Source organism: Microtus oregoni, unplaced genomic scaffold (genome assembly GCF_018167655.1).
Source record: "Microtus oregoni isolate MIOR12 unplaced genomic scaffold, Mior012 000016F_ref0000370, whole genome shotgun sequence".
Lineage (NCBI taxonomy): Eukaryota > Metazoa > Chordata > Mammalia > Rodentia > Cricetidae > Microtus > Microtus oregoni.
In genome coordinates, this window is record NW_024543075.1 from 32,251,107 (window position 1) to 32,276,301 (window position 25,195).

Consider the following 25,195-nt stretch of genomic DNA (forward strand, 5'->3'; position numbering starts at 1 on the left):
GTGGTCCACACCTTTCATCCCAGCACTCAGGAGGTGGATGCAGGTGGATCTCTGTGAGTTTAAGGCCAGACTGGTTTACAAGAGCTAGTTCCAGGACAGGATCCAAAGATGCACAAAGAAAGCCTGTCTCTAAAAACCAAAAAAAAAAAAAAAAAAAAAAGAAAAGAAAAGAAAAGAAAAGAAAAGAAAAAACACACAAAAACAAACAAATAAACAAAAAAAGATAAAGAACTGGGCCTCCTTGTCATAAAGATGCTGTGGAAGAGCCTTGTAACTGCGAGCTTTCACCAAGAAATGTGTGTGAAGTGGTCCGAAGTCTGAGCCCTGAAATATTACAATACCAAAAATCTTGGGAGAGGTAGAGACCTCAGCAAACAAAAGCAATTAACAGTAACCAAAGCTACAGTTAGAAGAAAAATGTAAGGAAAGACAGGGATGGCAGCAGGCCAGGAGGAAAAAATAATCACAGGAAGAGGGATGCTCAAGAGTGTCAACTGAGGAGTGAGAGCTACCCAGTGGATTCAGCAGATGGAGTCCCGTGGTGGCCACAGCGAGACTTCGTGTAGGTTATCAGCTTGGGTAGGCGAGTCTGAGAGAGGAGGAAAGGCTAGGCCCTGGAGACTGGAAGTCTACTCACTGTGAGAATTCGATAAGATGAGGCAACAAGATGAGCATGGTAGCCAGAGGGAAAGCAGTGGAAAGTCCCAGGTTTGTCGCTACGGTGAACTATCAACAGGCTGGAGTACTGCCTCTGCTGCTTGGAGAAGCTATGGCTAGACGTTCCTAACCTCAGTGGGTCTTCCCCTTTCTAGGTCTGACTCCTAAGCTGTCTCAGGATGGGGATCACATATCTTTCCTTGACTTTCATTACACTCCTATCTAGTAAACATGGAAAACTTATCAGCTACTTGAATGGCTGTACGTCTAAGCCAAGAGTCAACTCTGAGCCTCTTTTGCCTCAGAAGATTGAGTAAGAAGAGATACAACCAGCATATCGAAAGGGTCTGGTAATCGATTGGTATCCAATATTACTTTCAATAAATCCAACTAGCCCAGTGCCTTCATGTTATAGATAATGTTTCTAAAGTTCAGAAAACACTTTGCTCAAAGTTGCACAGCTAGTGATAATAGTCTCTTGAATTTATCTTTAATTTCTTACATAGGGCCGGAAAACCCCACTAGAGTATCTAGGTGACATAGACTTAGGTCTATATATCCAAGCTTCTGCAGATTGAGGTGAAGCAAGCTTAAACATTCAGAATTGATAGCAGCTGTAAAATCTCTCTGTGACCTTCCTCCATGGCCAGCGTAGTCTGTCCTGGGTGACTTGTCAGCCCGGCCACTCCAAGCCTTGCACTATGCCCCACATCCTTCTCAGTTTGTTCTCTTCCTTTACCTGACTTCCGTCTCTAATGTTTTGGGTAGCAACCCTTGCTATTCTTCTCATCTTCAAGTCTAGGGATCAAGCTAGGCCTTATGCTTTTTTTCATTTATGGTTAATTGTTCTGTAAGCCCAGGCGGCCGACTCTTCTTGTTCCGACCGCAGGTGACCATCTCAGCACAGGCCCAGCACAAATTTCTAACAGCATTAATGGACATGCTTGTGAGCCGGGTACACACCTCTGTCATTGTCCTTGCAAGAGATGAACAGCCTGCCCTTTCCTGGATGAATGAAGCCTGTTTACATTGCCAACACTTATCTGGGGAGTACTGTATGCAGCAATTCCTTTAATAAGACAGTAAATCTTTAGCATGGTTTATAGCCGTCTTTCATCCAAAGACCTCAAAGAAATTTTACTCACACCGTCATTATTAATCATCCAGCTTGTCCAGGGAGGCAAGCTGTGAGTGTTTCAAAGAGAGAAACTGAGGTTCCAGCAAGGTTTATGTGACTTCTCAGGGTCATGAACAGGGTCAGAAGAAAGAGCTGGGCACGGAGCCCAAATTCCTTTCTATCGGGCCAAGAACCCAGCCCTCCCCTCAAAGCCCTTCGAACACTCCCTCCTGGTAGAAAACATGATTTGTTACCTTGATCTATTAAGCAGGAATGAACTCCAAACTCTTCTTCAATGACACCGGGAAAGCAACGTTTATTTTTGAAGTTCCTTCAAGTCATAAAAAGCTTGATTCACTGTGTTAAATACTAACATTGAACTGAGCAGATAGCTTTGTAGTCCTAATGATACCCTGGATTTAAATGATGCCTTTGCAACGCAGTTCACAGGCTTCTGAAGACCTTTGGTCTCTTTCTGACTTCAAGTATCTCATTCTTTTCCTCCTCTCATGTCTTCTTCACGTCCCCCTTTTTTTGCCTAGCCCCTACTCCTGCTAATCACGTCTACCTATGCCCCCAATGCTCAGGATAAAAGGAGCTCTTTGGGGGTGGACACAGGAAAGCCTCCCAGGGTCCTGGAGCAGGCGGTGCAATGAGACTCCACAGGGATCCTCCGACAGATGCATGGGACTAACTTTTGCTTGCAAGGACAAGTAGCAGACAGGAATTAGTGCCTTGGCTGTTGTTTGCCGACCTCTGATGTAGGGTGTTTGGATAAGAGAATGCTCAGGTTGTATTACTACTGGCTGCATTTGACAAGGAATTACAGTCAACATCTAAGTTTGAAAAGTATTGAAGGGTTTGCAAGAAGAAAAAGAGGAACTTGAACTTTCGGTCTCTACCTTCTCCTGAACTCTAAGTGGTCTATAAATACTGTGGTGCTCCTTACGCCCACTCGGATGTAGGAACAAGGGAGGGATGTTTTTGGAAAGCAGGACGTGGGGAGCGGGGCTCAGTGTCTAACAAAGACGAGGTAAAAAGCAGGCAGGTGTGTAGAAAACAGAAGAGAAGTGTTCCTAGTATCCTCAGGGAAACGGGTTGTGAGCATGACTGTAGAAAACAGAACATGGGATCAAGTGACAGCAGTGAGACCAAGGAAGGAGATCAGATAGACACAGGCTGGAGGGAAGATCAAATGGGCTGTTGTAATAATCTTGACGATGCTCACTTTTTGGCATAGGATGAATTGAGTAAACAGGGACATACTCTCATACTCTGATCCATGGTTTCCTTTTTTTCCTTTCTCTCACTCTTTCTTTCTGAGATAGAATCTCATGTAGCCAAGACTGGCCTCAAACTATGTAAACAAGGATGATCTTGAACTTCTGACCCTCCTGCCTCCATTTCTCAAGTGCTGAGACTTTAGGTTTGTAGCATTGAGCCTGGCTTCTGCAGTGCTGGGGATCAAATCTCAGGCCTTGTGCATGCTAGAGCAATACATTCCCAGCCAATTACTTACATGTTCCAAAGAATTATCATAGTTAGCAGGCTGAGAAAAAAACAGGGGCAGGCTTGGTGGTGCACACTTTTGATCCCAGCACTCGGGAGGCAGAGGCAGGTGGATTTCTGTGAACTCACTGCAATCAGTGCTACAAAGCTTCTCAAAAAACAAAAAAGTGTGTGTGTGTGTGTGTGTGTGTGTGTGTGTATGTGTGTGTGTGTAGGGGGGTGTTTAATAAGACCAGTCAAGAGTCTTTCCAGTAATTCACATATCAGTTCATTCATTCAATCAATCAGTCACTCACTCACTCACTGCACAAACATCTCCTGGCTCCACTCAAGATGGCATCGTGGCTAGTGTTTCTCACTCATAAGATTATCCTAAAGGATAATCAAATGATAGTGCTGGATACACCGCCGGATCCCATGAAATCACAGTTAACATAGAATGACATGATATGATGTTGGAAACCATTAGTATGTATTCTATTGTCTGGGTGTGGTGGTATACAACTCTAATCCCAGCACTCCAGAGGCAACAGGATCAGAAGTTCAAAGTCATCCCCTACTACAAAGCATGTTTGAGGCCAGTCTGTGATATATGAAATCCTGTCTAGAGGAGGGAAGTTTCACTATTAACTTTGAGAACAGTATCTTTATTCTTAGGACTTTAACACTGAAGTTTTAAAAAAATATGGGACATAACAATAGAAAAGCGTACCTACAGAATTTATCTTCAAGGGTTCAGAAAAATATACTACAAACATATATACATACATGCATGCGTGCGTGCGTGTGTATGTGTTTGTAGGTATGTGTAGGGTAAAAGGGCCAGTGAAAGAAACCCACCCTGGTTCTGAGACCTGAGCCAGTAAAAGAAACACTTTATCCCTGAGCCCAGAACCAAAGAAACATGTTCTGACTCAGAAACCAGTGCCAAAGAAACACACTTTGTCCCTAGAATCAGTGTCAGTGAAAGAAATTTGCCCTGGTCCCCAAATTAGAGCCAACAAGCTTAAAAAGGCCAGCGAAAGAAACAAAGTTTGGCTCTGAAATCAGCCATCTCTGCCCCAGACCAACTATATTAACCAATCCCTGAGCAGGGAAAAATTTACCAATCCCTCTTCTCCCTGGGAAAACTCCGCCCCTAAAAAGCCCTATATAAGCCCTGTGCCTCTTCAGTTAGCTGCACATCTTTCACCCTGGTAGAGGTGGCCACTCTCCTGGACTCTTTCCTCCCAATAAATCTCTTGAACGAGGTTTGGGTGGAGCATCGCCTAGTTGTTACAACTTCACCGGAGAAGTCAGAAGCGCACTTTCACCTGAGAAACCTTCCCCTAGCAAAGCAGAGTTGCTACACTCCTGAGGGAGCCTAGCTGTAACAACTTTGCTGGGAAGCCCTATCCTCCCAGAGCAGAGCTGTTAAATTGGGGAGACCTTTCCCGAGAGTAGGGCTGTACGCTGCCATGCTTACTGTGGCCTGTACTATGCCCGGGCTGTACGCTGCCATGCTTACTGTGGCCTGTACTATGCCCGGGCTGTACGCTGCCATGCTTACTGTGGCCTGTACTATGCCCGGGCTCTCGACTGTCAGACCATTCTTTCCACTGGAGCTGTGACACTCCGCATTTCCTGGCTCCCGATGGCCAGGATCCCTTTCCATCTGAATTGTGACATTTACAGTATGTCCATATATAAAGAGATTATGTAGGTGTGTGTGTGTGTGTGTTTATATGTGTGTGTTTGAGAGTACATTAAGGCAAGCACTAACACTGACCAGAGCGTCTGGAAAGGGCTGCTGAGGTCAGACACATGCCTTTTAAAAGCTTCTCTATTATGTTTGAAAAACTTTCAACGGATTTTACTCAGGCATGGAGGTTTGTGCCTGTCATGAGGACCTGAGAGGCTGAAGTAGCATTATTGGTCAGTTCAAGGCTACCCTGGGCTGCAGAGTGAGGCCAGTCTGGGCTACAGAGAGAGAAGTACACCAAAGTCAAATTGAAAGTTGAAAACAAAAACAACCCAGCTGGTTCTGCTGTAGCCCCCTGCGTAGGAAGAGGAGGGACATTCTACTTCCAAGGCTACCCCAATATTCAAAGGACAGGAAGGAGGTTGAGAGCCTTCTCAATTTCCAGCCAGAAGCCAGAAAGGCATCCCTTGTCCCTGCTGCCATGGAGCAAGAAATCTTGGAATGTAACAACTACCAGCTACCACCAGCTCAACACATGGAAAGCTCAACATAACCAGGGCCAGGAACCGCAGCCTTGCTGGTCCCAATTCTGAGTTTTATAACATCTTAATTCCTTCTGTGAGCTGAGCATAGAGACAGAGAGAGGGTGCAAGTGTGCAGTTGGTATCGGCTCTACTCTACAAATTCTAGTTCAGATGCCATGGTCCCAAGTGTTGAAATTCCCAAAGACCAAAGTCCCTAAAGCCCCTATCACCAAAGTCACAAACTCAAGAGATCAAAATTCTCAGGTATACAAGGGCACAATTCCTGTGGCAGGGAGGAGATGGAGAAAGACGGAGAAAGGAAGAAGTTAGGGGAAAAAAAGAATGAACGGTTATGAAAAGCACAGGGAAAAGCTATGTGACAGAGTAGGGCGCAATCTTCGGCTTCAAATGTATCATCTGCACATCACTCATTGGCCTGCACCCGAGAGAAATCGTTGTGGTGAAACACTGTGCCTATCATCCAGATTCCCAGACCCATGCTGCTCTATAAATGGTCAGCTCAATTCCTAAAATAAACCTTTTATTTGAAAGAAAAATAATGCGTCAGAGACGCAAGCGGTGGGGACCAGCGCAGCAGCAGACGCACGAGGCGGGGACAGGCGTGCAATAACGAGAGCAGATCGCCCCACTACAATTAAATCAAAGAGGTAGGCCTTTTGTTGACGAGGTCACTGGCAAACAGGGAGCCTGGTCCTGATCCTGAAGACCCTTCGGAGGGGTGAGAGGGTTCTTGGCCTGCGGCAGGAACCAGGAAACAGCAAGGGCAGTTGGTAAGTGGAACCCTTGGCCAGCAGGGAAACCTGATCCGGTTTTAAAAGACCCATTAGATAGGATCAATAGGAAGAGATGGGCAGGTGCCAAAGCAAGAATTAACCCAATAATCTGAAAAACAACATGAAAACACCAGAACCCAATGATCTTACAACAGAAGTAGTTGAACACCCTAACACAGAAGTGGAAAAAATTGACTTTATGAAAGCAATAGAGTCCCTTAAACAACATGTAAAAAACGCCCTTATAGAAATGGATGAGAAGTATAACAAAAAATTTGAAGAAATGAGTAAATACGTACATGATACCCTGGGAAACCAAGAAAAAACGATCAAACAGGTAATGGAAACAGTTCAAGAATTAAAAACTGAAATGAAGGCAAGGAAGAAAACACAAACTGAGGACCAGCTTGTTATGGAAAATCTAGGTCAACGAGCAGAGTCTACAGAAACAAGCATAATCAATAGAATACAAGAGATAGAAGAAAGAATCTCAGATTCTGAGGACACCATCGAGAAAATACACGCACTGATCAAATAAAACAGCAAAGCCAACAAATTCTCAACACAAAACATTCAGGAAATATGGGACACAATAAAAAGACCAAGCCTAAGAATAATAGGAATAGAAGAAGGAGAAGAGTCACAGCTCAAAGGCCCAGAAAATATTTTGAACAAAATTATGGAAGAAAACTTTCCCAACATAAAGAAAGATATTCATTTAAATATTCAAGAAGCATACAGAACACCAAATAGACTGGATCAAAGAAAAACATTTCCTCACCATATAATAATCAAAACACAAAATATACAGGTTAAAGAAAGAATGTTAAGAGCTGCAAAGGAAAAAGGCCAAGTAACTTATAAAGGTAAACCGATCAGACTTACACCTGACTTCTCTATGGAAACCATGAAAGCCAGAAGGTCCTGGATAGATGTACTGCAGAAGCTAAGAGACCATGGATGCAAACCCAAACTACTATACCCAGCCAAGCTATCATTCACTGTCAATGGAGAAAACAAGACATTCCAGGATAAGAACAAATTTAAACAATACGTAGCCACAAATCCAGCCCTACAGAAAGTAATAGAAGGAAAATCACAACCCAAGGAATCCAACATTGCCAACACTGCCTACAATAACTCAGGCATCTAGCAAACCTTCACCAGCACATCTCAAAGAAGGGAGACACACAAACTCTACTACCAAAAACAATAAGAATAACCAGAGTAAACAACCACTGGTCATTAATATTAATGGGCTCAATTCACCTATAAAAAGGCACAGGCTAAGAGATTGGATACAAAAACAGGATCCAACAGTCTGCTGTTTGCAAGAAACACATCTCAACCACAAAGAGAGACATCTACTCAGAGTAAAGTGTTGGGAAAAGGTGTTTCAAGCAAACTGTCCTAAGAAAAAAGCAGGTGTGGCCATACTAATTTCTAACAAAACTGACTTCAAACTAAAATCAATCAGAAGAGATCGAGATGGACACTTTATACTCATAACAGGAACAATTCATCAGGATGACGTCTCAATCCTGAATATATATGCCCCTAATATAAAAGCACCCACTTATGTAAAAGAAATATTACTAGAACTCAAGGCAGACATCAAACCACACAAACTAGTAGTAGGAGACTTAAACACACCTCTCTCTCCAATGGACAGGTCAATCAGATAGAAACCTAATAGAGAACTAAGAGAATTATTGGAAGTAATGAAGCAAATGGACTTAACAGACATCTATGGAAGATTCCACCCAAATAGAAAAGAATATACTTTCTTCTCTGCAGCTCATGGAACCTTCTCAAAAATTGACCACATACTCGGAAACAAAGGAAACCTCCACAGATACAAAAAAATATCAGTGTCCACCTGTGTCTTATCTGATCACCATGGATTAAAGTTAGAAGGCAACAACAATACTACCCACAGAAAGCCAACAAACCCATGGAAAGTGAACAGTCAACTACTGAACCACACCTGGGTCAAGGAAGAAATTAAGAAACAAATTAAAGTCTTCCTTGAATTTAATGAAAATAAAGGGACAACATACTCAAACCTATGGGACACAATGAAAGCAGTGCTAAGAGGAAAGTTCATAGCACTAAGTGCCCACTTAAAGAAAACGGAGAATGCATACATTGGGGACTTAACAACACACCTGAAAGCTTTAGAAAAAAAAGAAGCAGACGTGCCCAGGAGAAGTAGAAGACTGGAAATAATAAAACTGAGGGCAGAAATCAACAAAACAGAAACACAGAAAACAGTCCAAAGAATCAATGAAACAAAAAGTTGGTTCTTGGAGAAAATCAACATGATCGACAAACCCCTATCAAAACTAATTAAACAACAGATAGAGAACACGCAAATAAATAAGATCAGAAATGAAAAAGGGGACATAACCACAGACACAGAGGAAATTCAGAGAATCATTAGATCTTACTACAAAAGCCTGTATGACACAAAACTGGAAAATACAAAAGAAATGGACATTTTTTTAAAATAAGTACCATATACCAAAGCTAAACCAAGACCAGGTGAATGATCTAAATAGACCTGTTAGTCGCGAAGAATTAGAAACGGTTATCAAAAATCTCCCTTCGAAAAAAAAGCCCAGGACCAGATGGTTTCAATGCAGAATTCTACCAGAACTCCCAAGAAGAACTAATACCTATACTCCTTAATGTATTTCACAATATAGAAACAGAAGAGTCATTGCCAAATTCCTTTTATGAAGCTACAGTTACCCTGATACCAAAACCACACAAAGACCCAACCAAGAAAGAGAATTACAGGCCTATCCCACTCATGAGTATCGACGCAAAAATTCTCAATAAAATACTGGCAAACAGAATCCAAGAACACATTAGAAAAATTATCCATTATGATCAAGTAGGCTTCATCCCAGAGATGCAGGGCTGGTTCAACATACGAAAATATATCAATGTAATCCACCATATAAATAAACTGAAAGAAAAAAACCATATGATCATTTCATTAGATGCTGAAAAAGCATTCGACAAAATTCAACACCCCTTTATGATAAAAGTCTTGGAGAGATTAGGGCTACAAGGGTCATACCTAAATATAATAAAAGCTATTTACAGCAAGCCGACAGCTAACATTAAATTAAACGGAGAAAAACTCAAAGCCATCCCACTAAAATTAGGAACACGACAAGGATGTCCACTCTCTCCATACCTCTTCAATATAGTGCTTGAAGTTCTAGCAATTGCAATAAGACAACATAAGGAGATCAAGGGGATTCGTATTGGAAAGGAAAAAGTTAAGCTTTCATTATTTGCAGACGATATGATAGTATACATAAGCGACCCCAAAAACTCTACCAAAGAACTCCTACAGCTGATAAACACCTTTAGTAATGTGACAGGATACAAGATCAACTCCAAAAAATCAGTTGCCTTCCTATACACAAAGGATGAGGTAGCAGAGAGGGAAATCAGAGAAGCATCACCTTTCACGATAGCCACAAATAGCATAAAATATCTTGGGGTAACTCTGACCAAGGAAGTGAAAGATCTATTTGACAAGAACTTTAAGGCATTGAAGAAAGAAATTGAAGAGGACACCAGAAAATGGAAGGACCTCCCTTGCTCTTGGATTGGGAGGATCAACATAGTAAAAATGGCAATTCTACCAAAAGCAATCTATAGATTCAATGCAATTCCCATAAAAACCCCATCAAAATTCTTCACAGATCTGTAGAAGACAATAATCAACTTTATATGGAAAAACAAAAAACCCAGGATAGCCAAAACAATCTTATACAATAAAGGATCTTCTGGAGGCATTACCATCCCTGACTTCAAACTCTATGACAGAGCTACAGTATTGAAAACAGCTTGGTATTGGCATAAAAACAGAGAAGTCGACCAATGGCATCAAATAGAAGACCCTGACTTTAACCCACAAACCTATGAACACCTGATTTTCGATAAAGGAGCTAAAAGTATACAATGGAAAAAAGAGAGCATCTTCAACAAATTGTGCTGGCAAAACTGGATGTCAATCTGTAGAAGAATGAAAATAGACCCATATCTATCATCATGCACAAAACTCAAGTCCAAATGGATTAAAGACCTCAATATCAGTCCGAACACACTGAACCTGATAGAAGAGAAAGTGGGAAGTACTCTACAACACATGGGCACAGGAGACCACTTCCTACGTATAACCCCAGCAGCACAGACATTAAGGGCCTCATTGAATAAATGGGACCTCCTGAGACTGAGAAGCTTTTGTAAAGCAAAGGACACTGTCACTAAGACAAAAAGGCAACCCACTGACTGGGAGAAGATCTTCACCAACCCTGCAACTGACAAAGGTCTGATCTCCAAAATATATAAAGAACTCAAGAAACTACACCATAAAAGAGTAATCAACCCAATTATAAAATGGGGCACTGAGCTGAACAGAGAATTCTCAACAGAAGAACTTCAAATGGCCAAAAGACACTTAAGGTCATGCTCAACTTCCTTAGTGATCAGGGAAATGCAAATTAAGACAACTTTAAGATACCATCTTACACCTGTCAGAATGGCTAAAATAAAAAACACCAATGATAGCCTTTGCTGGAGAGGTTGTGGAGAAAGGGGTACACTCATCCATTGCTGGTGGGAATGCAAACTTGTGCAACCACTCTGGAAAGCAGTGTGGCGGTTTCTCAGGAAATTCGGGATCAACCTACCCCTGGACCCCGCAATACCACTCTTGGGAATATACCCAAGAGATGCCCTATCATACAACAAAAGTATATGCTCAACTATGTTCATAGCAGCATTGTTTGTAATAGCCAGAACCTGGAAACAACCTAGATGCCCTTCAATGGAAGAATGGATGAAGAAAGTATGGAATGTATACATATTAGAGTATTACTCAGCAGTAAAAAACAAGGACTTCTTGAATTTTGCGTACAAATGGATAGAAATAGAAAACACTATCCTGAGTGAGGTAAGCCAGACCCAAAAGAGGAACATGGGATGTACTCACTCATATTTGGTTTCTAGCCATAAATAAAGGACATTGAGCTTATAATTCGCGATCCTAGAGAAGCTAAATAAGAAGTGAATCCAAAGACAAACATATAGGCATCCTCCTGAATATTAACCTTCATCAGGCGATGAAAGGAGACAGAGACCCACATTGGAGCACTGGACAGAAATCTCAAGGTCCAAATCAGGAGCAGAAGGAGAGAGAGCACGAGCAAGGAACTCAGGACCGTGAGGGGTACACCCACACACTGAGACAATGGGAATGTTCTATCGGGAATTCACCAAGGCCAGCTGGCCTGGGTCTGAAAAAGCATGGGATAAAACCGGACTTGCTGAACATAGCAGACAATGAGGACTACTGAGAACTCAAGAACAATGGCAATGGGTTTTTGATCCTACTGCACGTACTGGCTTTGGGGGAGCCTAGGCAGTTTGGATGCTCACCTTACTAAACTGAGATGGAGGTGGGCGGTCCTTGGACTTCCCACAGGGCAGGGAACCCTGATTGCTCTTCGAGCTGATGAGGGAAGGGGACTTGATCGGGGGAGGGGGAGGGAAAGGAGAGGCAGTGGCGGGGAGGAGGCAGAAATCCTTAATAAATAAATAAATTTAAAAAAAGAAACCATAAATAAATAAATAAATAAATAAAATAATGTGTCATTAATCTCTGTTAGTATTCCTCCAGCTGATGAGATTCCAGGCAAACCCTCTTGGGCTTGGATAGATTCTGTCCAAAGACTTAAAGGCCCAATTCTAGTATCTCAGACCACTCACAGCGGTGATAAAGGGATGTACCCAGCCCCAAGCTGCTCTACCTTCTGCCCTGTCTCCGTGTGTGCAGGGTCACCTGCTCCTGTGGGTGCTACTCACTGATAAACCTGGTGTTTCTCTGTTCACAGAAATAAGTGACGATTATCTACTTTAATGTGTGGAATGGCCTCTAAAAAGAGTTTTTTATATTTTCACTAAACAGATAGAAGCTTTTCAAACCTATTGTAATGTAAGCGACCTTTTAATGTGATAAATTTTTATTGTAACTTTTGTTTTTTACATCAGGTCTCTCAAAGCCAGGCATGATGGTGACTTGTGCCTGTAATCCCAGTACTTGGGATGTAGAAGCAACAGGATCTAGTTCAAGTTCAAGGTCATTCTCGGCTATGCTGTAGTCCAGTCTGGGAGACAGAGACGGAATCAAGGAAACAGCAGCAACAACAACAAATAAATAAATAAGAAGGCAGAGGAAGAAAGAAGGAATATATGTGTGTATACACATACGTGTGTATATACATATATGTGCATACACGTGTACATATATGTGTGTGCATGTATGTGTGTGCATGTATGTGTGTGCATGTGTGTGTGCATGTATGTGTGTGCATGTATGCATGTACACGTGTGCATACGCGCGCGTGTGTGTGTGCGTGTGTGTGTGTGTGTGTGTATTCTTCTTCTGCAGTCCTTACTGACCTGAAGCTCTCAATGAAACACAGACTGGTACAATTCAGTGATCCTCCTGCCTCAGCCTCCCCACTGCTGTAATTATAAGACATAAACCACCCCACACAGTTTGTAAATCTTTTCTTTAAATAGACAAGCCGAAAATTATATAACTGCCTGCTGTTTTAAGAATTTTTAAGTTTTTTTTTCTCCAGATTTATATTTTTTGGACTTTGACCTTTCAATATTTAAATTTCACAGAGTTCAAATCTTCTGAGCTTTCAACTATTGGACTTATGGCACCAGGGGGCTGCGCTTCAAACCTGCTTGCAAATCCCCCAGGTTGCCAGCATCCTTGACCACAAGCAGCACCCTTCCCTGGTTGACAGTGTCAAGGTCTCCATGGAATGCGGAGACTTTAGGGTGTTTGGAAGTACATTCTAGTACATTGTGCAAAACACCCCATTGTTGCAGCAGGGTTCAGCCATCACACTCAGCTCTGGCGAAGGCTGGGGCAAGAAAGAATGCGGTGGAAAATGACTTTCAGGGTATATGCAGAACCATTCTTCCAGGGGTGCAAGCCTTCTCCCAACACCCCCAAAACAGGCCCCCAGCAGACAGCACAGACAAGAAGCACAGAGTGGTCAGGCAGGGAGGCACGGAGTTTTCCCTGTAACTCAGATGAATCTTTGTCCTCTGCCCGCTGGAAAGTCATCTCAGGCTGCACTCTCTTCAAAGGAAGCCATTTGCTGCAGCTTGGAAAGGCCAGCTCACAACAGTCCCTGGTGTTGTACGCAGGAGGTACCATTTTGCTGCAGCCTGGGAAGGTTCTTCTCTCTCCAAGTTCAAGATACATTTCCAAAGTTCCTTATTCAAATGCTAGGACTTATGTGTTTAACAGGTAGTTGTTGGTCTTTGAAATTTTGCCCTGAAAGAGTTAAAATTTCTACTTGACTGAAAAATGGGGAGGAAGGGGAAGTCCTTGTGGGAGGAATTTTTAGCCCCTGGAATTTTTAGCGCGAGATCAGCAGGAGATTGTTGGAAAGGGAGGGCTGGGGACAGTTCTGGGGCCTGCAGGTGTTCCTTTCCATGCCAGCCAGTGAAGGATGCCACCCCCTTTCTTAGCCCCCAGCAGGCAGACACACCAGCCAGGACTTGCTGGAGCCCAAGTCCCAGGAGTCAGCTTGCAAATGACTTTGCACAGCATCATTCCTGGTTAGATGACATCAGAGAAGAGGTAGAGGAGCCGAAGCTGGGGCTGCAGGTGGAGGACCCGCCAGAGCACCACTACGTGAAGGTACAAGAACCACCTGTGACAGCCCCAACAATCCTGCTGGGACCCGTAGCTTCTCTTCTGTTGCTATCTCAACAGCAGACTAAACTAAAAGCTGGGGAACTGTACCCCATCTCCAGCATCAACTGCAATTACTGCCCTTTCTTTTTTATAATCTGTCTGTCTGTCTGTGTCTGAGACCGGGTCTCTGGTAGCTTTGAACTCACTGTGTACCAAGGACCACCTTGAACTTCCGCCTCTCCTGCCATCACTTCCAGAGTGCTGGGATTGCAGGCATGTGCTTCTATCCTTGGTCTATGCACTGCTGGGGATCCAACCTGCATATGCTAGGGAGCCCTCTACCAACTGAACTACATTCCCAGCTCTTGATTTCTCTTTCAATAAATATTTCCTGAAGTCCTCTACCTGGAGCAGCCCAACACTGCCCTCCAGGAAGGCTGTAGCCACTAAGTATTCAAGACAGCAATGTGCTCAGATGTCAGTTCTTAACGATGGTTTAAGAAAACACACGGTCCTCTTGGATGATATGTCAGGTGTGACCCGAGAGCCCTAAAAGGGGGTCAGCAATAAGGCGCTGAGGATGTTAAGGAGGCTGGTGGCATGGGAGAGCTGACAAGGGGCTACAGGCATGCCAGCCAGTTACCAAAGACTCTCAGGTAGTCAGCTCCAAGTTTAAAGAAATGTTTATGGAACAAGAATTTAGGAAATATTTATAAAAGGAAGATAAAATTGGAGGTGGGAGGGCATGCCTCCATCAAAGCAAAGAGCAGAAGAAAAGGACTTCAAATTTCCACTTGAGATGGGCAGAGAGCTGAGGAAAGGGGAGGGTATGGAATGCCACTTGAATGGCTTTGGAGCTTCAAAGAAGGTGTAAGGAGGCAGGACAAAGGCTAGGAAAGAAAGAACAGGAAGAGAAGAGTCAGGGGTCAAGTCTCAAGTTGCCCTTCTCTACTGCAGAGAACAGCAGGCTCTTCTCAAGGGCAATCCAGTCCCACTTTGACTCCCTGTGCCCCTGTGGATTTAACCTCCTCTGGCTCCAAAGTCTGCCCCAGGCCACCCACCGACAGAGATGCAGTGTGAGGGGAAATGAGCCTATAAGACCCAACCCATTGCTTTCTTTCCCTATCTCCCTCCAGATCTGAAAACCAGGCCTCCATCCCTAGAATCCTAGCACTTGTGAGATTTTCTTTGTTCTCTGCATAAATCCCTTTCTGCCTTTTTGTCTCAGATCCATTGACAGTGATCTACATTTTCATATTTTAATCAGATTTGCTCTTATCAATTTTCATAGCCAGTCTTGTTCCAGAAAGGATTGGAGGCAACTTCTAAAATTGCAGGTGGTGACTGCTTTGATAAACCCAGCTCCCCACCCCCATCCCCACCCACCCTACCCCGTCCCAAACACCTGCACCCACAAACATGGAGAGGTGCTATTCTGGTTGAAGTGTAAGATTGGTGACACACCCCCTTTGAAACCCAGCTCCAAGCTAGAAACTACACGTGGGCACTTAGCGCCCTAAGCTAGTACACACTATTAGGGTGTCTTGGCCACAGATATCCTTGAGGGTGCCATTGGTGAGCTATGTGTCAGAGCTGTTTGCAATGTTCTAGTCTCCTCCAGCGTGACCCTCACAATCCTGGGGTGTGGATTCTGAGTTCAGGCCACACACACCAGTCTTCCCTTTCTTAGGAGTGGAGCAAAGAGTTGCAGGCCTGCTCTGGAAGAAGGTGTACTGGAGGAGCAGGGTGTCCCTCCTCCAGACCCTGCAATGCTCACACCTCCTCAGCCCCTTTCTGGCCAAATTTGCACCTCTGCCCACAGGGGAAGGAGCCTAAAGGTGTTAACTGATCAGAACTGGCTGAAACCGAACTCTTTGGTTAAAAGTCCTCTTGGCCACTGCCTAGCTGAGCAGGGGTGGGTTTAGCTTTGTCCTTAGGGATCTTCTGAGAGAGTCCCACTGTTGGGAACTCCCATATTGTGGGAGACTCACAGGTGCTCCCCCTCCCATATTCACAGAGACCTCACTTGTTTGGGTTCACCCTTAGATCTGCTAATGGCCAAAAAACACATATGTAGTTCACCCTGCGAGTGAGCAGGGCTTCTCTCTGCCCGGGACCCAGGCAAGATCTGCTCTGTCAGCCCAGGGGATGACTAAAGGGCTCTTTGCTCACTTTTGTGTGCATTGCTCCTGAGTTTACAGTGGCTGCCTTTCTTCTGAAAACATCTGGAGGGTTTAGGAAAAAGCAAGGCATGAGATAAAGTATAGGACCCAGCCATGACAAGCTCAATAGAGGCCTGAGTCTCAGTAGTTTACCCTGGTTCCAAGAAAGAGCACAAACTGAGACTACCCAGGCACCATCCAGGAACAGACCATCCAAAGGAAATTCCTAACATTTCAACCATTGTAGATAGGGTCACCTGCCAGTACATACTTACCGCTTTTCACCAGGACACCCCTAGACAAATGTCAGCCAATCAAGGGTCTTAGACCTTAGGAATCCCTCACCCCCACCTTGCTACTACAAAAATCCAACCTCAGCTGAGCTCGGGGCTCTCTGATCATTCCAATACGTTGGACACACAGAGAGTCCGAGTTTGCAGACTTGTGTAGAATAAAGGCTCTTTGCTTTTACATATGGGACTCGGTCTCCTTTTTGGTTTTGGGAAGACTTCACGGACCTGCGCATAACAGAAGCAGAGCCTCTGAACAAGCAGAAGATGTGCCGTCCAAAAGAAGAGCTGACTGAGCACAGAGAGGGACCTAACCTAAGAGAGTGCCCATGTGCCATCTCTGTACAGCACCCCCACCCTTTGCATTTTCACAAAACAACAGGACAAACATCACCAACATTTTATGGTGCTGGAGAGAATAGTTCCTGGGGAGAAGTGACCGAACTTCTCACCTCGAATAGGACACCAACAGCAGAACAAAGTGAGCATTCCACCCAAGTCCAACGTAGCCAGCCAGTGCCTTATGGAGCAAAGGTGAGAGGTTCCTTAGAGGAGCCTGAGTGATCCCGAAGCCACCACACCACCAGAAAGTTTCACCCCTGCATGAGTGATGACTTCCGTACTCGTGCATACTCTCTCATCTCTGGACACCCTGAGACCACAGGCTGCTAGGACCAAATTTACATACAGCTGGAGGGGGCGTAGGAAGGAGTGGCTGGAGTCTCAGGTGAGAGTCTGACAGAACCCCAACAGGTATTGCAGAAAGGCAAAGGAGCATAAGTGCCATGCTGAGACGACACACAGGAACACTCTGAGGTTTGTCTCTCTCCTCTGTTCAGCTCTGTTTGGACAGAGACCGCTTCGTCTGGTTCAGAGACACCTTGATGGTCTCCTGTGGTTCATCAAAAGCTGCTCTGAGGACAGTGATGGCTGCCATGCTCACACAGCTCCTCTGAGGATGGTAATGGCTGTCGGGCCCAGAGGAGGTCAGGCTTAAGTCCAGGTTAGGTGACTCCACTCCTCCTTCATGTACAGACCTCGCTGTCAGACACACAGCCTTGGTTTGTATCCAACAATCACTAAGGCAAAGCAAAATCTATCCGAGTCTTAAGCCTGGCTCTTCAGCTGGGTGACAATCATGAACTCAGCAATAACACACGTCCTGTCTCTTAAATGGACTCTGCTTGTCAAACTGATGAGTTCTATCTAATATGGGTATTGTTATGGTTTAAATAAAATGGCGCTGTATCCCAAGTAGCAGCAGCAGGCAATGGGCCACAAGTAGCAGTGGATCCCAGGCTAGGAGCCATGGTGGGTGAGAAATAAATAGGCACAGCATGCAGAGTGAGGTTGGCTATTTATTTAGTGGGTTATGGAAGGGAAGGGGAAAGGGGAGAGGCAGAGAAAGAGGAGGGAGGGAGGGAGTGAAGGGGGGAGGGAGGGAATGAAGGAGGGAGGGAGGGAGGGAAGGAAGGAAGGAGGGAGGGAGGGAAAAGGAGCCACAGCAGCAGCTACCTCTTCAGGAGAGAGATGGAAAGGAAGGGAGATCAGGCTAGAAGCAGAAAAAAGACTGGCTTGCCTCAGCTACTGGAGGGGGGAGTGGGCTGGGATTGTCTCTTAAAGGGACAGTGTAGAAATTAGCTCGATTCAGGAAAATAACCAGGCTAACTAAAGGATAAAGCAATTATATTTTTATTTATTATAAGGGGGAAACTCATGAAACAGGAACAAGAAGCCCAAGCTCAGCTGTGCCCCACGGGAATCACAGAGAGAAAGCACCTGGGCCATGCACCAAGTTTACTCCTGGTCCCAGAAAGCCTGCCTTAACTTGGATCTACCTCTTAAAGATAATTGGCTAACAATTGTGTGTTTTCCCATCACGACAGAACAGACCATTACATTCCCATATTTTTTATAACAAAAAGGCGGGAGGTTAGGTACAACAGGTTAAAGGAATTGGGGTGGTGGATTCTCAAGACTGCTTCCTGCTTATTTGTGGGCATTGTCTTAGGAGGGACCTGAGAAGGCTGGGTGCTGATCACATCCTGACATAGCTGATCTCTTTGTTCTTGTCCAGTATTTGTGGTGTGGAAATGTCTGGTGTCTCTTACACCTGTTTAAGGTATTGGCAGAACAGAGAACAAAGTTAAGTTTAGGGGGAAAAAATTTAGGACCAGGGAATTGATAGGGGTGTATCTGACCTGTTTAAGGTGGGTCCTTCAATTCAGCTCCCTGGAACTCACAAGAATTTTTTGGGTTTGTGAAAACATAAGTTTTAAACAGTAGCATATTTATATCAGAATGACTTGACAGACTTTTTTTTTGCACAAAAAAGTATTTTTAAGACTGTGAAAGGCAGCATGAGAGAGAAATTTGATAGTGTGCACTTGTCCTCACATCTTTATAACTTACAGGTACACACCTTAATAACTTGTATTTGTATTTTACTGAAATTTGTTTGGTGAGGTTATCCTTTTAAATTGTCCTGTTAAACTGCAACAGAGATCTTTGAGAAGGATAAATTTTTTCTTGAGTTAGTGATAAAAAAAAAATGACAGAGAACTTACTTGATTGGTACCTAGAGCTACTCCTTAGGGTCCTCCATGGTCAATGAGGGTTGTATTTGCCTTTTGCTATTTAGCACAGGGCCTGCTAGGTTCCAGAAGGTCCTGTAGGCTAAGTAATCTGTAGGAAGACAAGCCAACCTTGACTTGAGCAGCTAGGCTGTCAATTCTGGTGAGTCTGTCCACTGTTTGGAGATCTTCAGTTTAGATAAAAGGCAGTTTTTCCCCAGTGGTCAGCCCTTGGCAGTTGAAACAAACTGCTGATGGATGTTATTCTGTGCCCATTTGTCTTCTGTCTTCTTTGGAGGAAATAGAGTGCTGCTCCTAGCAGCCAGCCTGACTCTTTTTGTTATGAAAAGATTTTAACAATTAAATATTTAAATGCTAGATTCCCCAGATCTCTGAGAAATTGAGGGCTGTTTATCAGGTATAGATGAGTTATAACTACAGTATAGAATCTCCCTGGAGAGCTGAGTCCAAGCGTGACTGTACTGGCTTTCAACTTAACAGGTAAAGCAGGGTTGGATTAAGAGACTTAACAGTACATATCAATTTAAACTATGAGATTTATTGCTTTGTAGTCTGGAATGAGATGCAATAAACAGACAATTATAGCATTTGACAGTAAACATAGGTGCATTTAAGTTACATGTATATACACACAAACATACACACACACACACACAAAGTGAACAGGAATTGGGTGAAGTGGATGCTCTTTGTGCAAAAACATGCCACTGCACAAAACACACACAACAGAGTCAGCAAGAGGAATTTAGAGACAAAAACATAAGTAAACTGGGGACCAGGCAGGGTAGACTTCAGTAAAGATAGCAGGACTTAGTCATCTGATCTGGCCATCAGTTAAGATGGCAGTGAAGTCACATGACCTCAGTTAAGGTGGTGGAAGGTCACCTGACCTCAGTCAAAATGGCAGTGATCACATGTTGTATGCTAAAGCCACATTTTTTGAGCTGTGGGAGTTTGAAATATAATAACAAGAGACACGTGATCTGCCCTTTTGCTGAGGCACTCTGGCAAGAAGCAAAGGCTGGAATGGAAAACAGCTTCCTTGTGGATCCGACTACTCTTGTCAGTTTCCGCAGGACCAGCAATAGCTGTGACAGGGATAGTTTGAGGAAAAATAGAGCCTTCACAGGCAAGTGGCTGATAATTTGAGGGTTTATACCATAGCTGAAAACATGAAAACTCGTGAAAACACCACAGAACCTATAGAAGGGTGTCTCCTCTCTACACACAGGGTGTTAATGAAACAGCGTCACTACAAAGCCTATAGGAAAACATCTTTTCTCTACAGGTGGGGTGTGGATGAAGCCTGACTTCCCCTGAGTCCAGGCAACTCAGAAGCTAGAGGCTAGAGGCCACTCCGAGTGATCGCTCATGGCGGGGGTTTGGGGGGGGGGGGGGACTACTTACGAGTGGTCCAAAAGAAAAGAAAAGAAAAAGAAAAATCCGAGGGACCTCAGGCCCCAAATTGAATGCACTACACAGTGTGTGCAGTTCTAGCGTAGGAGGACCAACCCAGTTAGTCCAGTCACGTTTTTAGCTATGGGAAGCAATCAGAGATGAATGTCAGCAAAGGGCTCAACCGTAACTGTTAAGGCAATGGTTGGGGGCATTTCCCCTATTTCTAGGAACACCAGAAGATTTCCGGGAGCTCAACAGTCAATTCCTCGAGTTTGGAGAAACGGTTAAGCTGACCATAATGGAGAAACTCACCAGTTGAAGCTGGTGGTGTGTGTAGAGGTCACACTCAGGCAGATGGAACATGTGGTTGTTGTGGAAAAAATGCCCGGCTCTGGTTCCTGACACAGGGAGCCGGGCAGGAGGGCCTACCGAGTCTCACAGCACCAATGAAACTACCTGACGAGAGTGAGAAGCAAGCACGGAAAACCGCAACAAACCTGCTCAGGAGTTTATTAGAGGAGACGTGTACAGGCCTGGGGAAGTAGGTGTGCAGAGAAAGAGAGGGCTGAAGAAGGTGTGTCCAGTTTTTAAGAGCTGTCTAGTACATGCACACAGTGGGTTGATGTAGCTACATCATATGCAGATGATGGAGCTCACGCATGCACGCAAAGGGCTTACATAGCTGCGTCATACGTAGCTGCTGCAACCATGCCGCACACAGGTCACTCGGTCTTTTAAGGCCCCCAGGGCAGCTAGGTATTTTGCCTGAGGGCTTGTCTGCACATGCGTGGCCCTGGAATGCGGAAGTGCCAGCCACGCTGTGTGGCTGGAATCATACCAGGTATGCCTTGGAACTGCAGCTCCTGGACTACTCGTCCATTGAACATGAACATTCACAGTTCTGTCTTCTTTGGACTTGGAGATGCTTTGGGACTATCCTAAGGGTGACTGAGTCCTTTGTGAGGCTTCTAAATCTACCCATTGACACCACACTGCCCCAGGCTGCTAGAAATGAGAGGGCTAAATTAGAAAGATTATTTTCCTGGGGGCTCCATCAATGCTGAGCTCCGGAGAACCAAAAAGCTCCAGGAGGGCAGCGTGGACCCAGGAATGTGACAACCAAGAGGTCACTAAGGCCCTTTCTTAGTGTTCTAGCAGCTTCCCACTGCTGTGATAAAACACCAACCAAAAGCAAACTCGGGGAAACAAGGGCTCATTTGGTTTATATGTCTTTATCACAGTCAGTCACTGAGGGACATCACAGCAAGAACTAGGCAGGGCAGGAACCTGGAGGCAGGAACTGAAGTAGAGGCCATGAGAGGAATGCTGCTTACTAGCTCCCTATGGCCTGCTCAGCCTGTTTTCTTATACAACCCAGGATCGCCTGCCCAAGGGGGGTACCTCCCACAGTGGGCTGGGCCCTCCCACATCAATCATTAACTAAGAAAATGTCCCCCCAAACTTGCCGACAGGCCAATCTGATGGTGGCATTTTCCTCACATGAGGTTCCCTGTTGCCAAACGGCTCTAGCTTGTGCTGAGTCAGCAAAAATCTACCCAGCACACTTAGTGAAGAGGTCGAAGACAACAGTTCCCAGGCACTCACTAGATGCCAGCTGTGCCCCCGTAGCACAAATTCCTTGTAAGAGCCGGGGCACAGCCTGAGGGATCGCCATCTCGAACACATTTCCACTGCCGACACAAGGAAGCAAGATGGCATTTTCATCTCTATCTTATTCTTACTAGAGACAGATTGGCTTTGTGTGGGGAGAACATCTTTTTAGAAAGCCAGGAGAGAAGAGTTCAAGTCTCCGTCATTCTGTGTGGCCTTGGGGAGCTGCCTTGATTTGGAGTCCAGTATTCTCAAAAGGGAGAGGACAATAAAGAAAAAGGCAGAATGCTGTCAGGATGAGCGAAGACTCTGTGTCAGGTACTGTGGAAGGATCTATAAGAGCTGTGCCTGCTTCAGGAGCAGCACAGCCAGGGCACTGCAAGCCCTTCCTTGACCTCCTTTTTCAAGGTCAAAGAGGTCAGGCTTTGCAGGAACAGCAGCCCTGTATGACTAGAACTGAGAGGTTCTGGGTTTAGCTTGTTTGGTTGTAGGTTGTGTGTGTGTGTGTGTTGTGGGGGCAGGGGAAGTATATTGTTTTGTTTGGAAACAGGATCTCATGCACCCTGGTCTAAACTTGAAGTTGCTATGTAACTGAAGATGTCCTTGAACTTGTGATCCTACAATACTGGAATTACATGTGTAGGACACTGAATCTGGGTTCCATGGTGCTAGGGATGGAGCCCAGAGCTTCATGTACACAGGAAAGCATTCTGTCAACTGGGCTACATCTCCAGCCCTTGTTTTCAGGGTGTTATTGTTGTTTCGGTCTCTCTTAGAAAGCCTATTGAAGCCAGATTCAATTCACTATGTTGTCCAAGTTGTTCTCGAACTCATGATCTTCCTGATTTTGCTTCCTAAGATCTGAGGTTATAAGCATGTGCCTGTAATGGCTAAAACCATGAAGCCAACCAACCCACCTAGTCCTCATCCCTGTTACCTGATAATGCGCCCTCATCTAAGCCCTCAGAAAAGTCTCCATGCTCCAGAAGGAGCAGTGTTGGCATGACAGTTTGCTGCCCTCTGCTGTCCACATGAGGAACTTCCTGGGATGGTTCTTAAAATTCCTAAGACATCTATGGACCCTGGCGGCCAGCCATGCAGAGCTTGCCCAACCCGTCTGAAAATGGTCCCAGAAATGGTAGTGCATAGTCCGATGTGTCCAAAGACCTTGCTAAAATCTATTACTTTGTGAGTTGTCCTCTGATTTCCACACGAGTGCTCCCCCCTCACACACATGCATACAAATACATACACACTTACACACACAGGCACACACACACACACACACACACACACACAGAGGCACGCACACACGTATCACAGATGAAAATTTTCAAGAGAAACCCAAGGTTGGAACATAATACTAAGCTACCTTTGGGCACTTATGAAGGTGACATCTTTATGCCCACTGGAGCTTTGTGCCCTGAAGCTATGATATCCTCATTTCTACCTGCTCCTGACATTTAGCTCCTGGGCCTATGACACAGTGTCACCAATCCTCTGAAGGATTTTCATGAAGCAGACTTTGGGGGAGAGCAGATGAAGGTAGGTCATGCCCTAACGGGACAATCTTGGGAACAGACTTCTCTTGTGTAGACTGTTTGTATCACAAATCTAGTCCCTTTCCAACTATTAAGGTCAGGATGAGCCAAAAATTCAGTGCCCCTTGTCCAGCCCTGGGAGTCAATTCAGACTTAGGAACTGAACCAATTGGGATTCAGATGCCAGCTCTGTACAGAGAGAGTCACACTGAGGACAGAGGCAACTTAATAGCACAGGGTGGGAAAACTCACTTGCAATTTTCTCTAAGAGAGATATTCCAAAAGAGAAGGTAGGCCAATTGTTGTCACCCCAATATTATACTTGGTATCTCAGGGTACATCCAGAGAAAAAGGAAGGCACAGAGAAGGGGCCAGGAGGATTGGGGTGCGCAGAGGTGGGGCATGGTGCAGATATCTCTGGAGAAAACCAGGGCAGTGAGTCGGGGTGGCCTGGTGTGGATTCAGGCAACCAGTGATGAGATAAGGGATAGTGTATCCAGACCCAGGGGTCAGGCTGCTGCTGGAATCCTCCACACCACTGGTCCCTCACACTGGAACTCAGGGCCTTGGAGAAGGCAACCGTGCAGGTTCAGACAAAGGACAGCATCCCGGCTTCTCCACGTTTTCTGTTTACCTTCCCCTGGCCACACACAGCTGACAGGCAGCTGTCAGGGGAGCCTGGAGAGGAGAGTCAGTGCCCCTGAGAGTCAGGAAGGCAAGGCAAGGATTGGGTATGTGTGTAACCCACCCAGCGCCAGAGCTTACCCTGGGGCTAAAAACCTGTGTGGCTGCCAAATACCCTGGGACAAAACACGCATCTCCAGTGGCCACACTTAGTCTTGCTCCCTTTTCCTGGGCTCTCTGGCTGTCCCATCCTCCCTCTTCCTCCTCTGCCTTCTTCTCCTGTTTCCGATCTCACCTCTTGTTTCTTTCCTTCTTTACTCCCTTTCTTTTCCGTTCTTCCTGTCCATTCTCTTTTCCTCCCGCCCCTTTCTTTCCTATGCATGTGCACATTGACGTCAAGGTCATTATGTGTATTAGGCATTATTTTCCAGTAAATATTTCTGGGCAGCCAATGGCAGCAGTCCCTCTTTATTGGTGGCTTTGCCTCCTGTGGTTTTAATCACTCAGTCTGTTGCCTACAATCAACTGCAGTTGGAGAAGAGCAAAATGGACAAATTCAGAAATAATCAATTCATGAGGTTTCAGAGCGCATCACTGCTTGAACAGTGTGAAGAAATCTCCCTCTGCTCCATCCTTCCTGAGACATGGCTGCTCCCTTTGTCCAGTGCATCCATGCTGCTGTGTATACACTACTTAACCATTCGTTACTTGGTAAACCTGATGGTGATCCTTAGCTATGGAATATCCCCATGCTTATATTCAAACTGCCATAACCTTACTTAATAATGACCCTGAACACACAAGATAACACAACATAAATTGTGGAAGGACAGATCAGCTGTGGAACTATATGACCATGCTATATATACAAGACATATTAGAAAACACTGTAGACACGGATCAATTCTACCTGTGCTTTTACACACCCAGTATGAATCTTGGG

General features: G+C 44.8%; 1 pseudogene; it reads right to left on the minus strand.

Annotated features, from left to right (window-relative positions):
• Positions 1 to 22,151, minus strand: part of LOC121457350 — a 30,147-nt pseudogene extending 7,996 nt beyond the window's left edge.
• Positions 22,152 to 25,195: the final 3,044 nt, after the last annotated feature.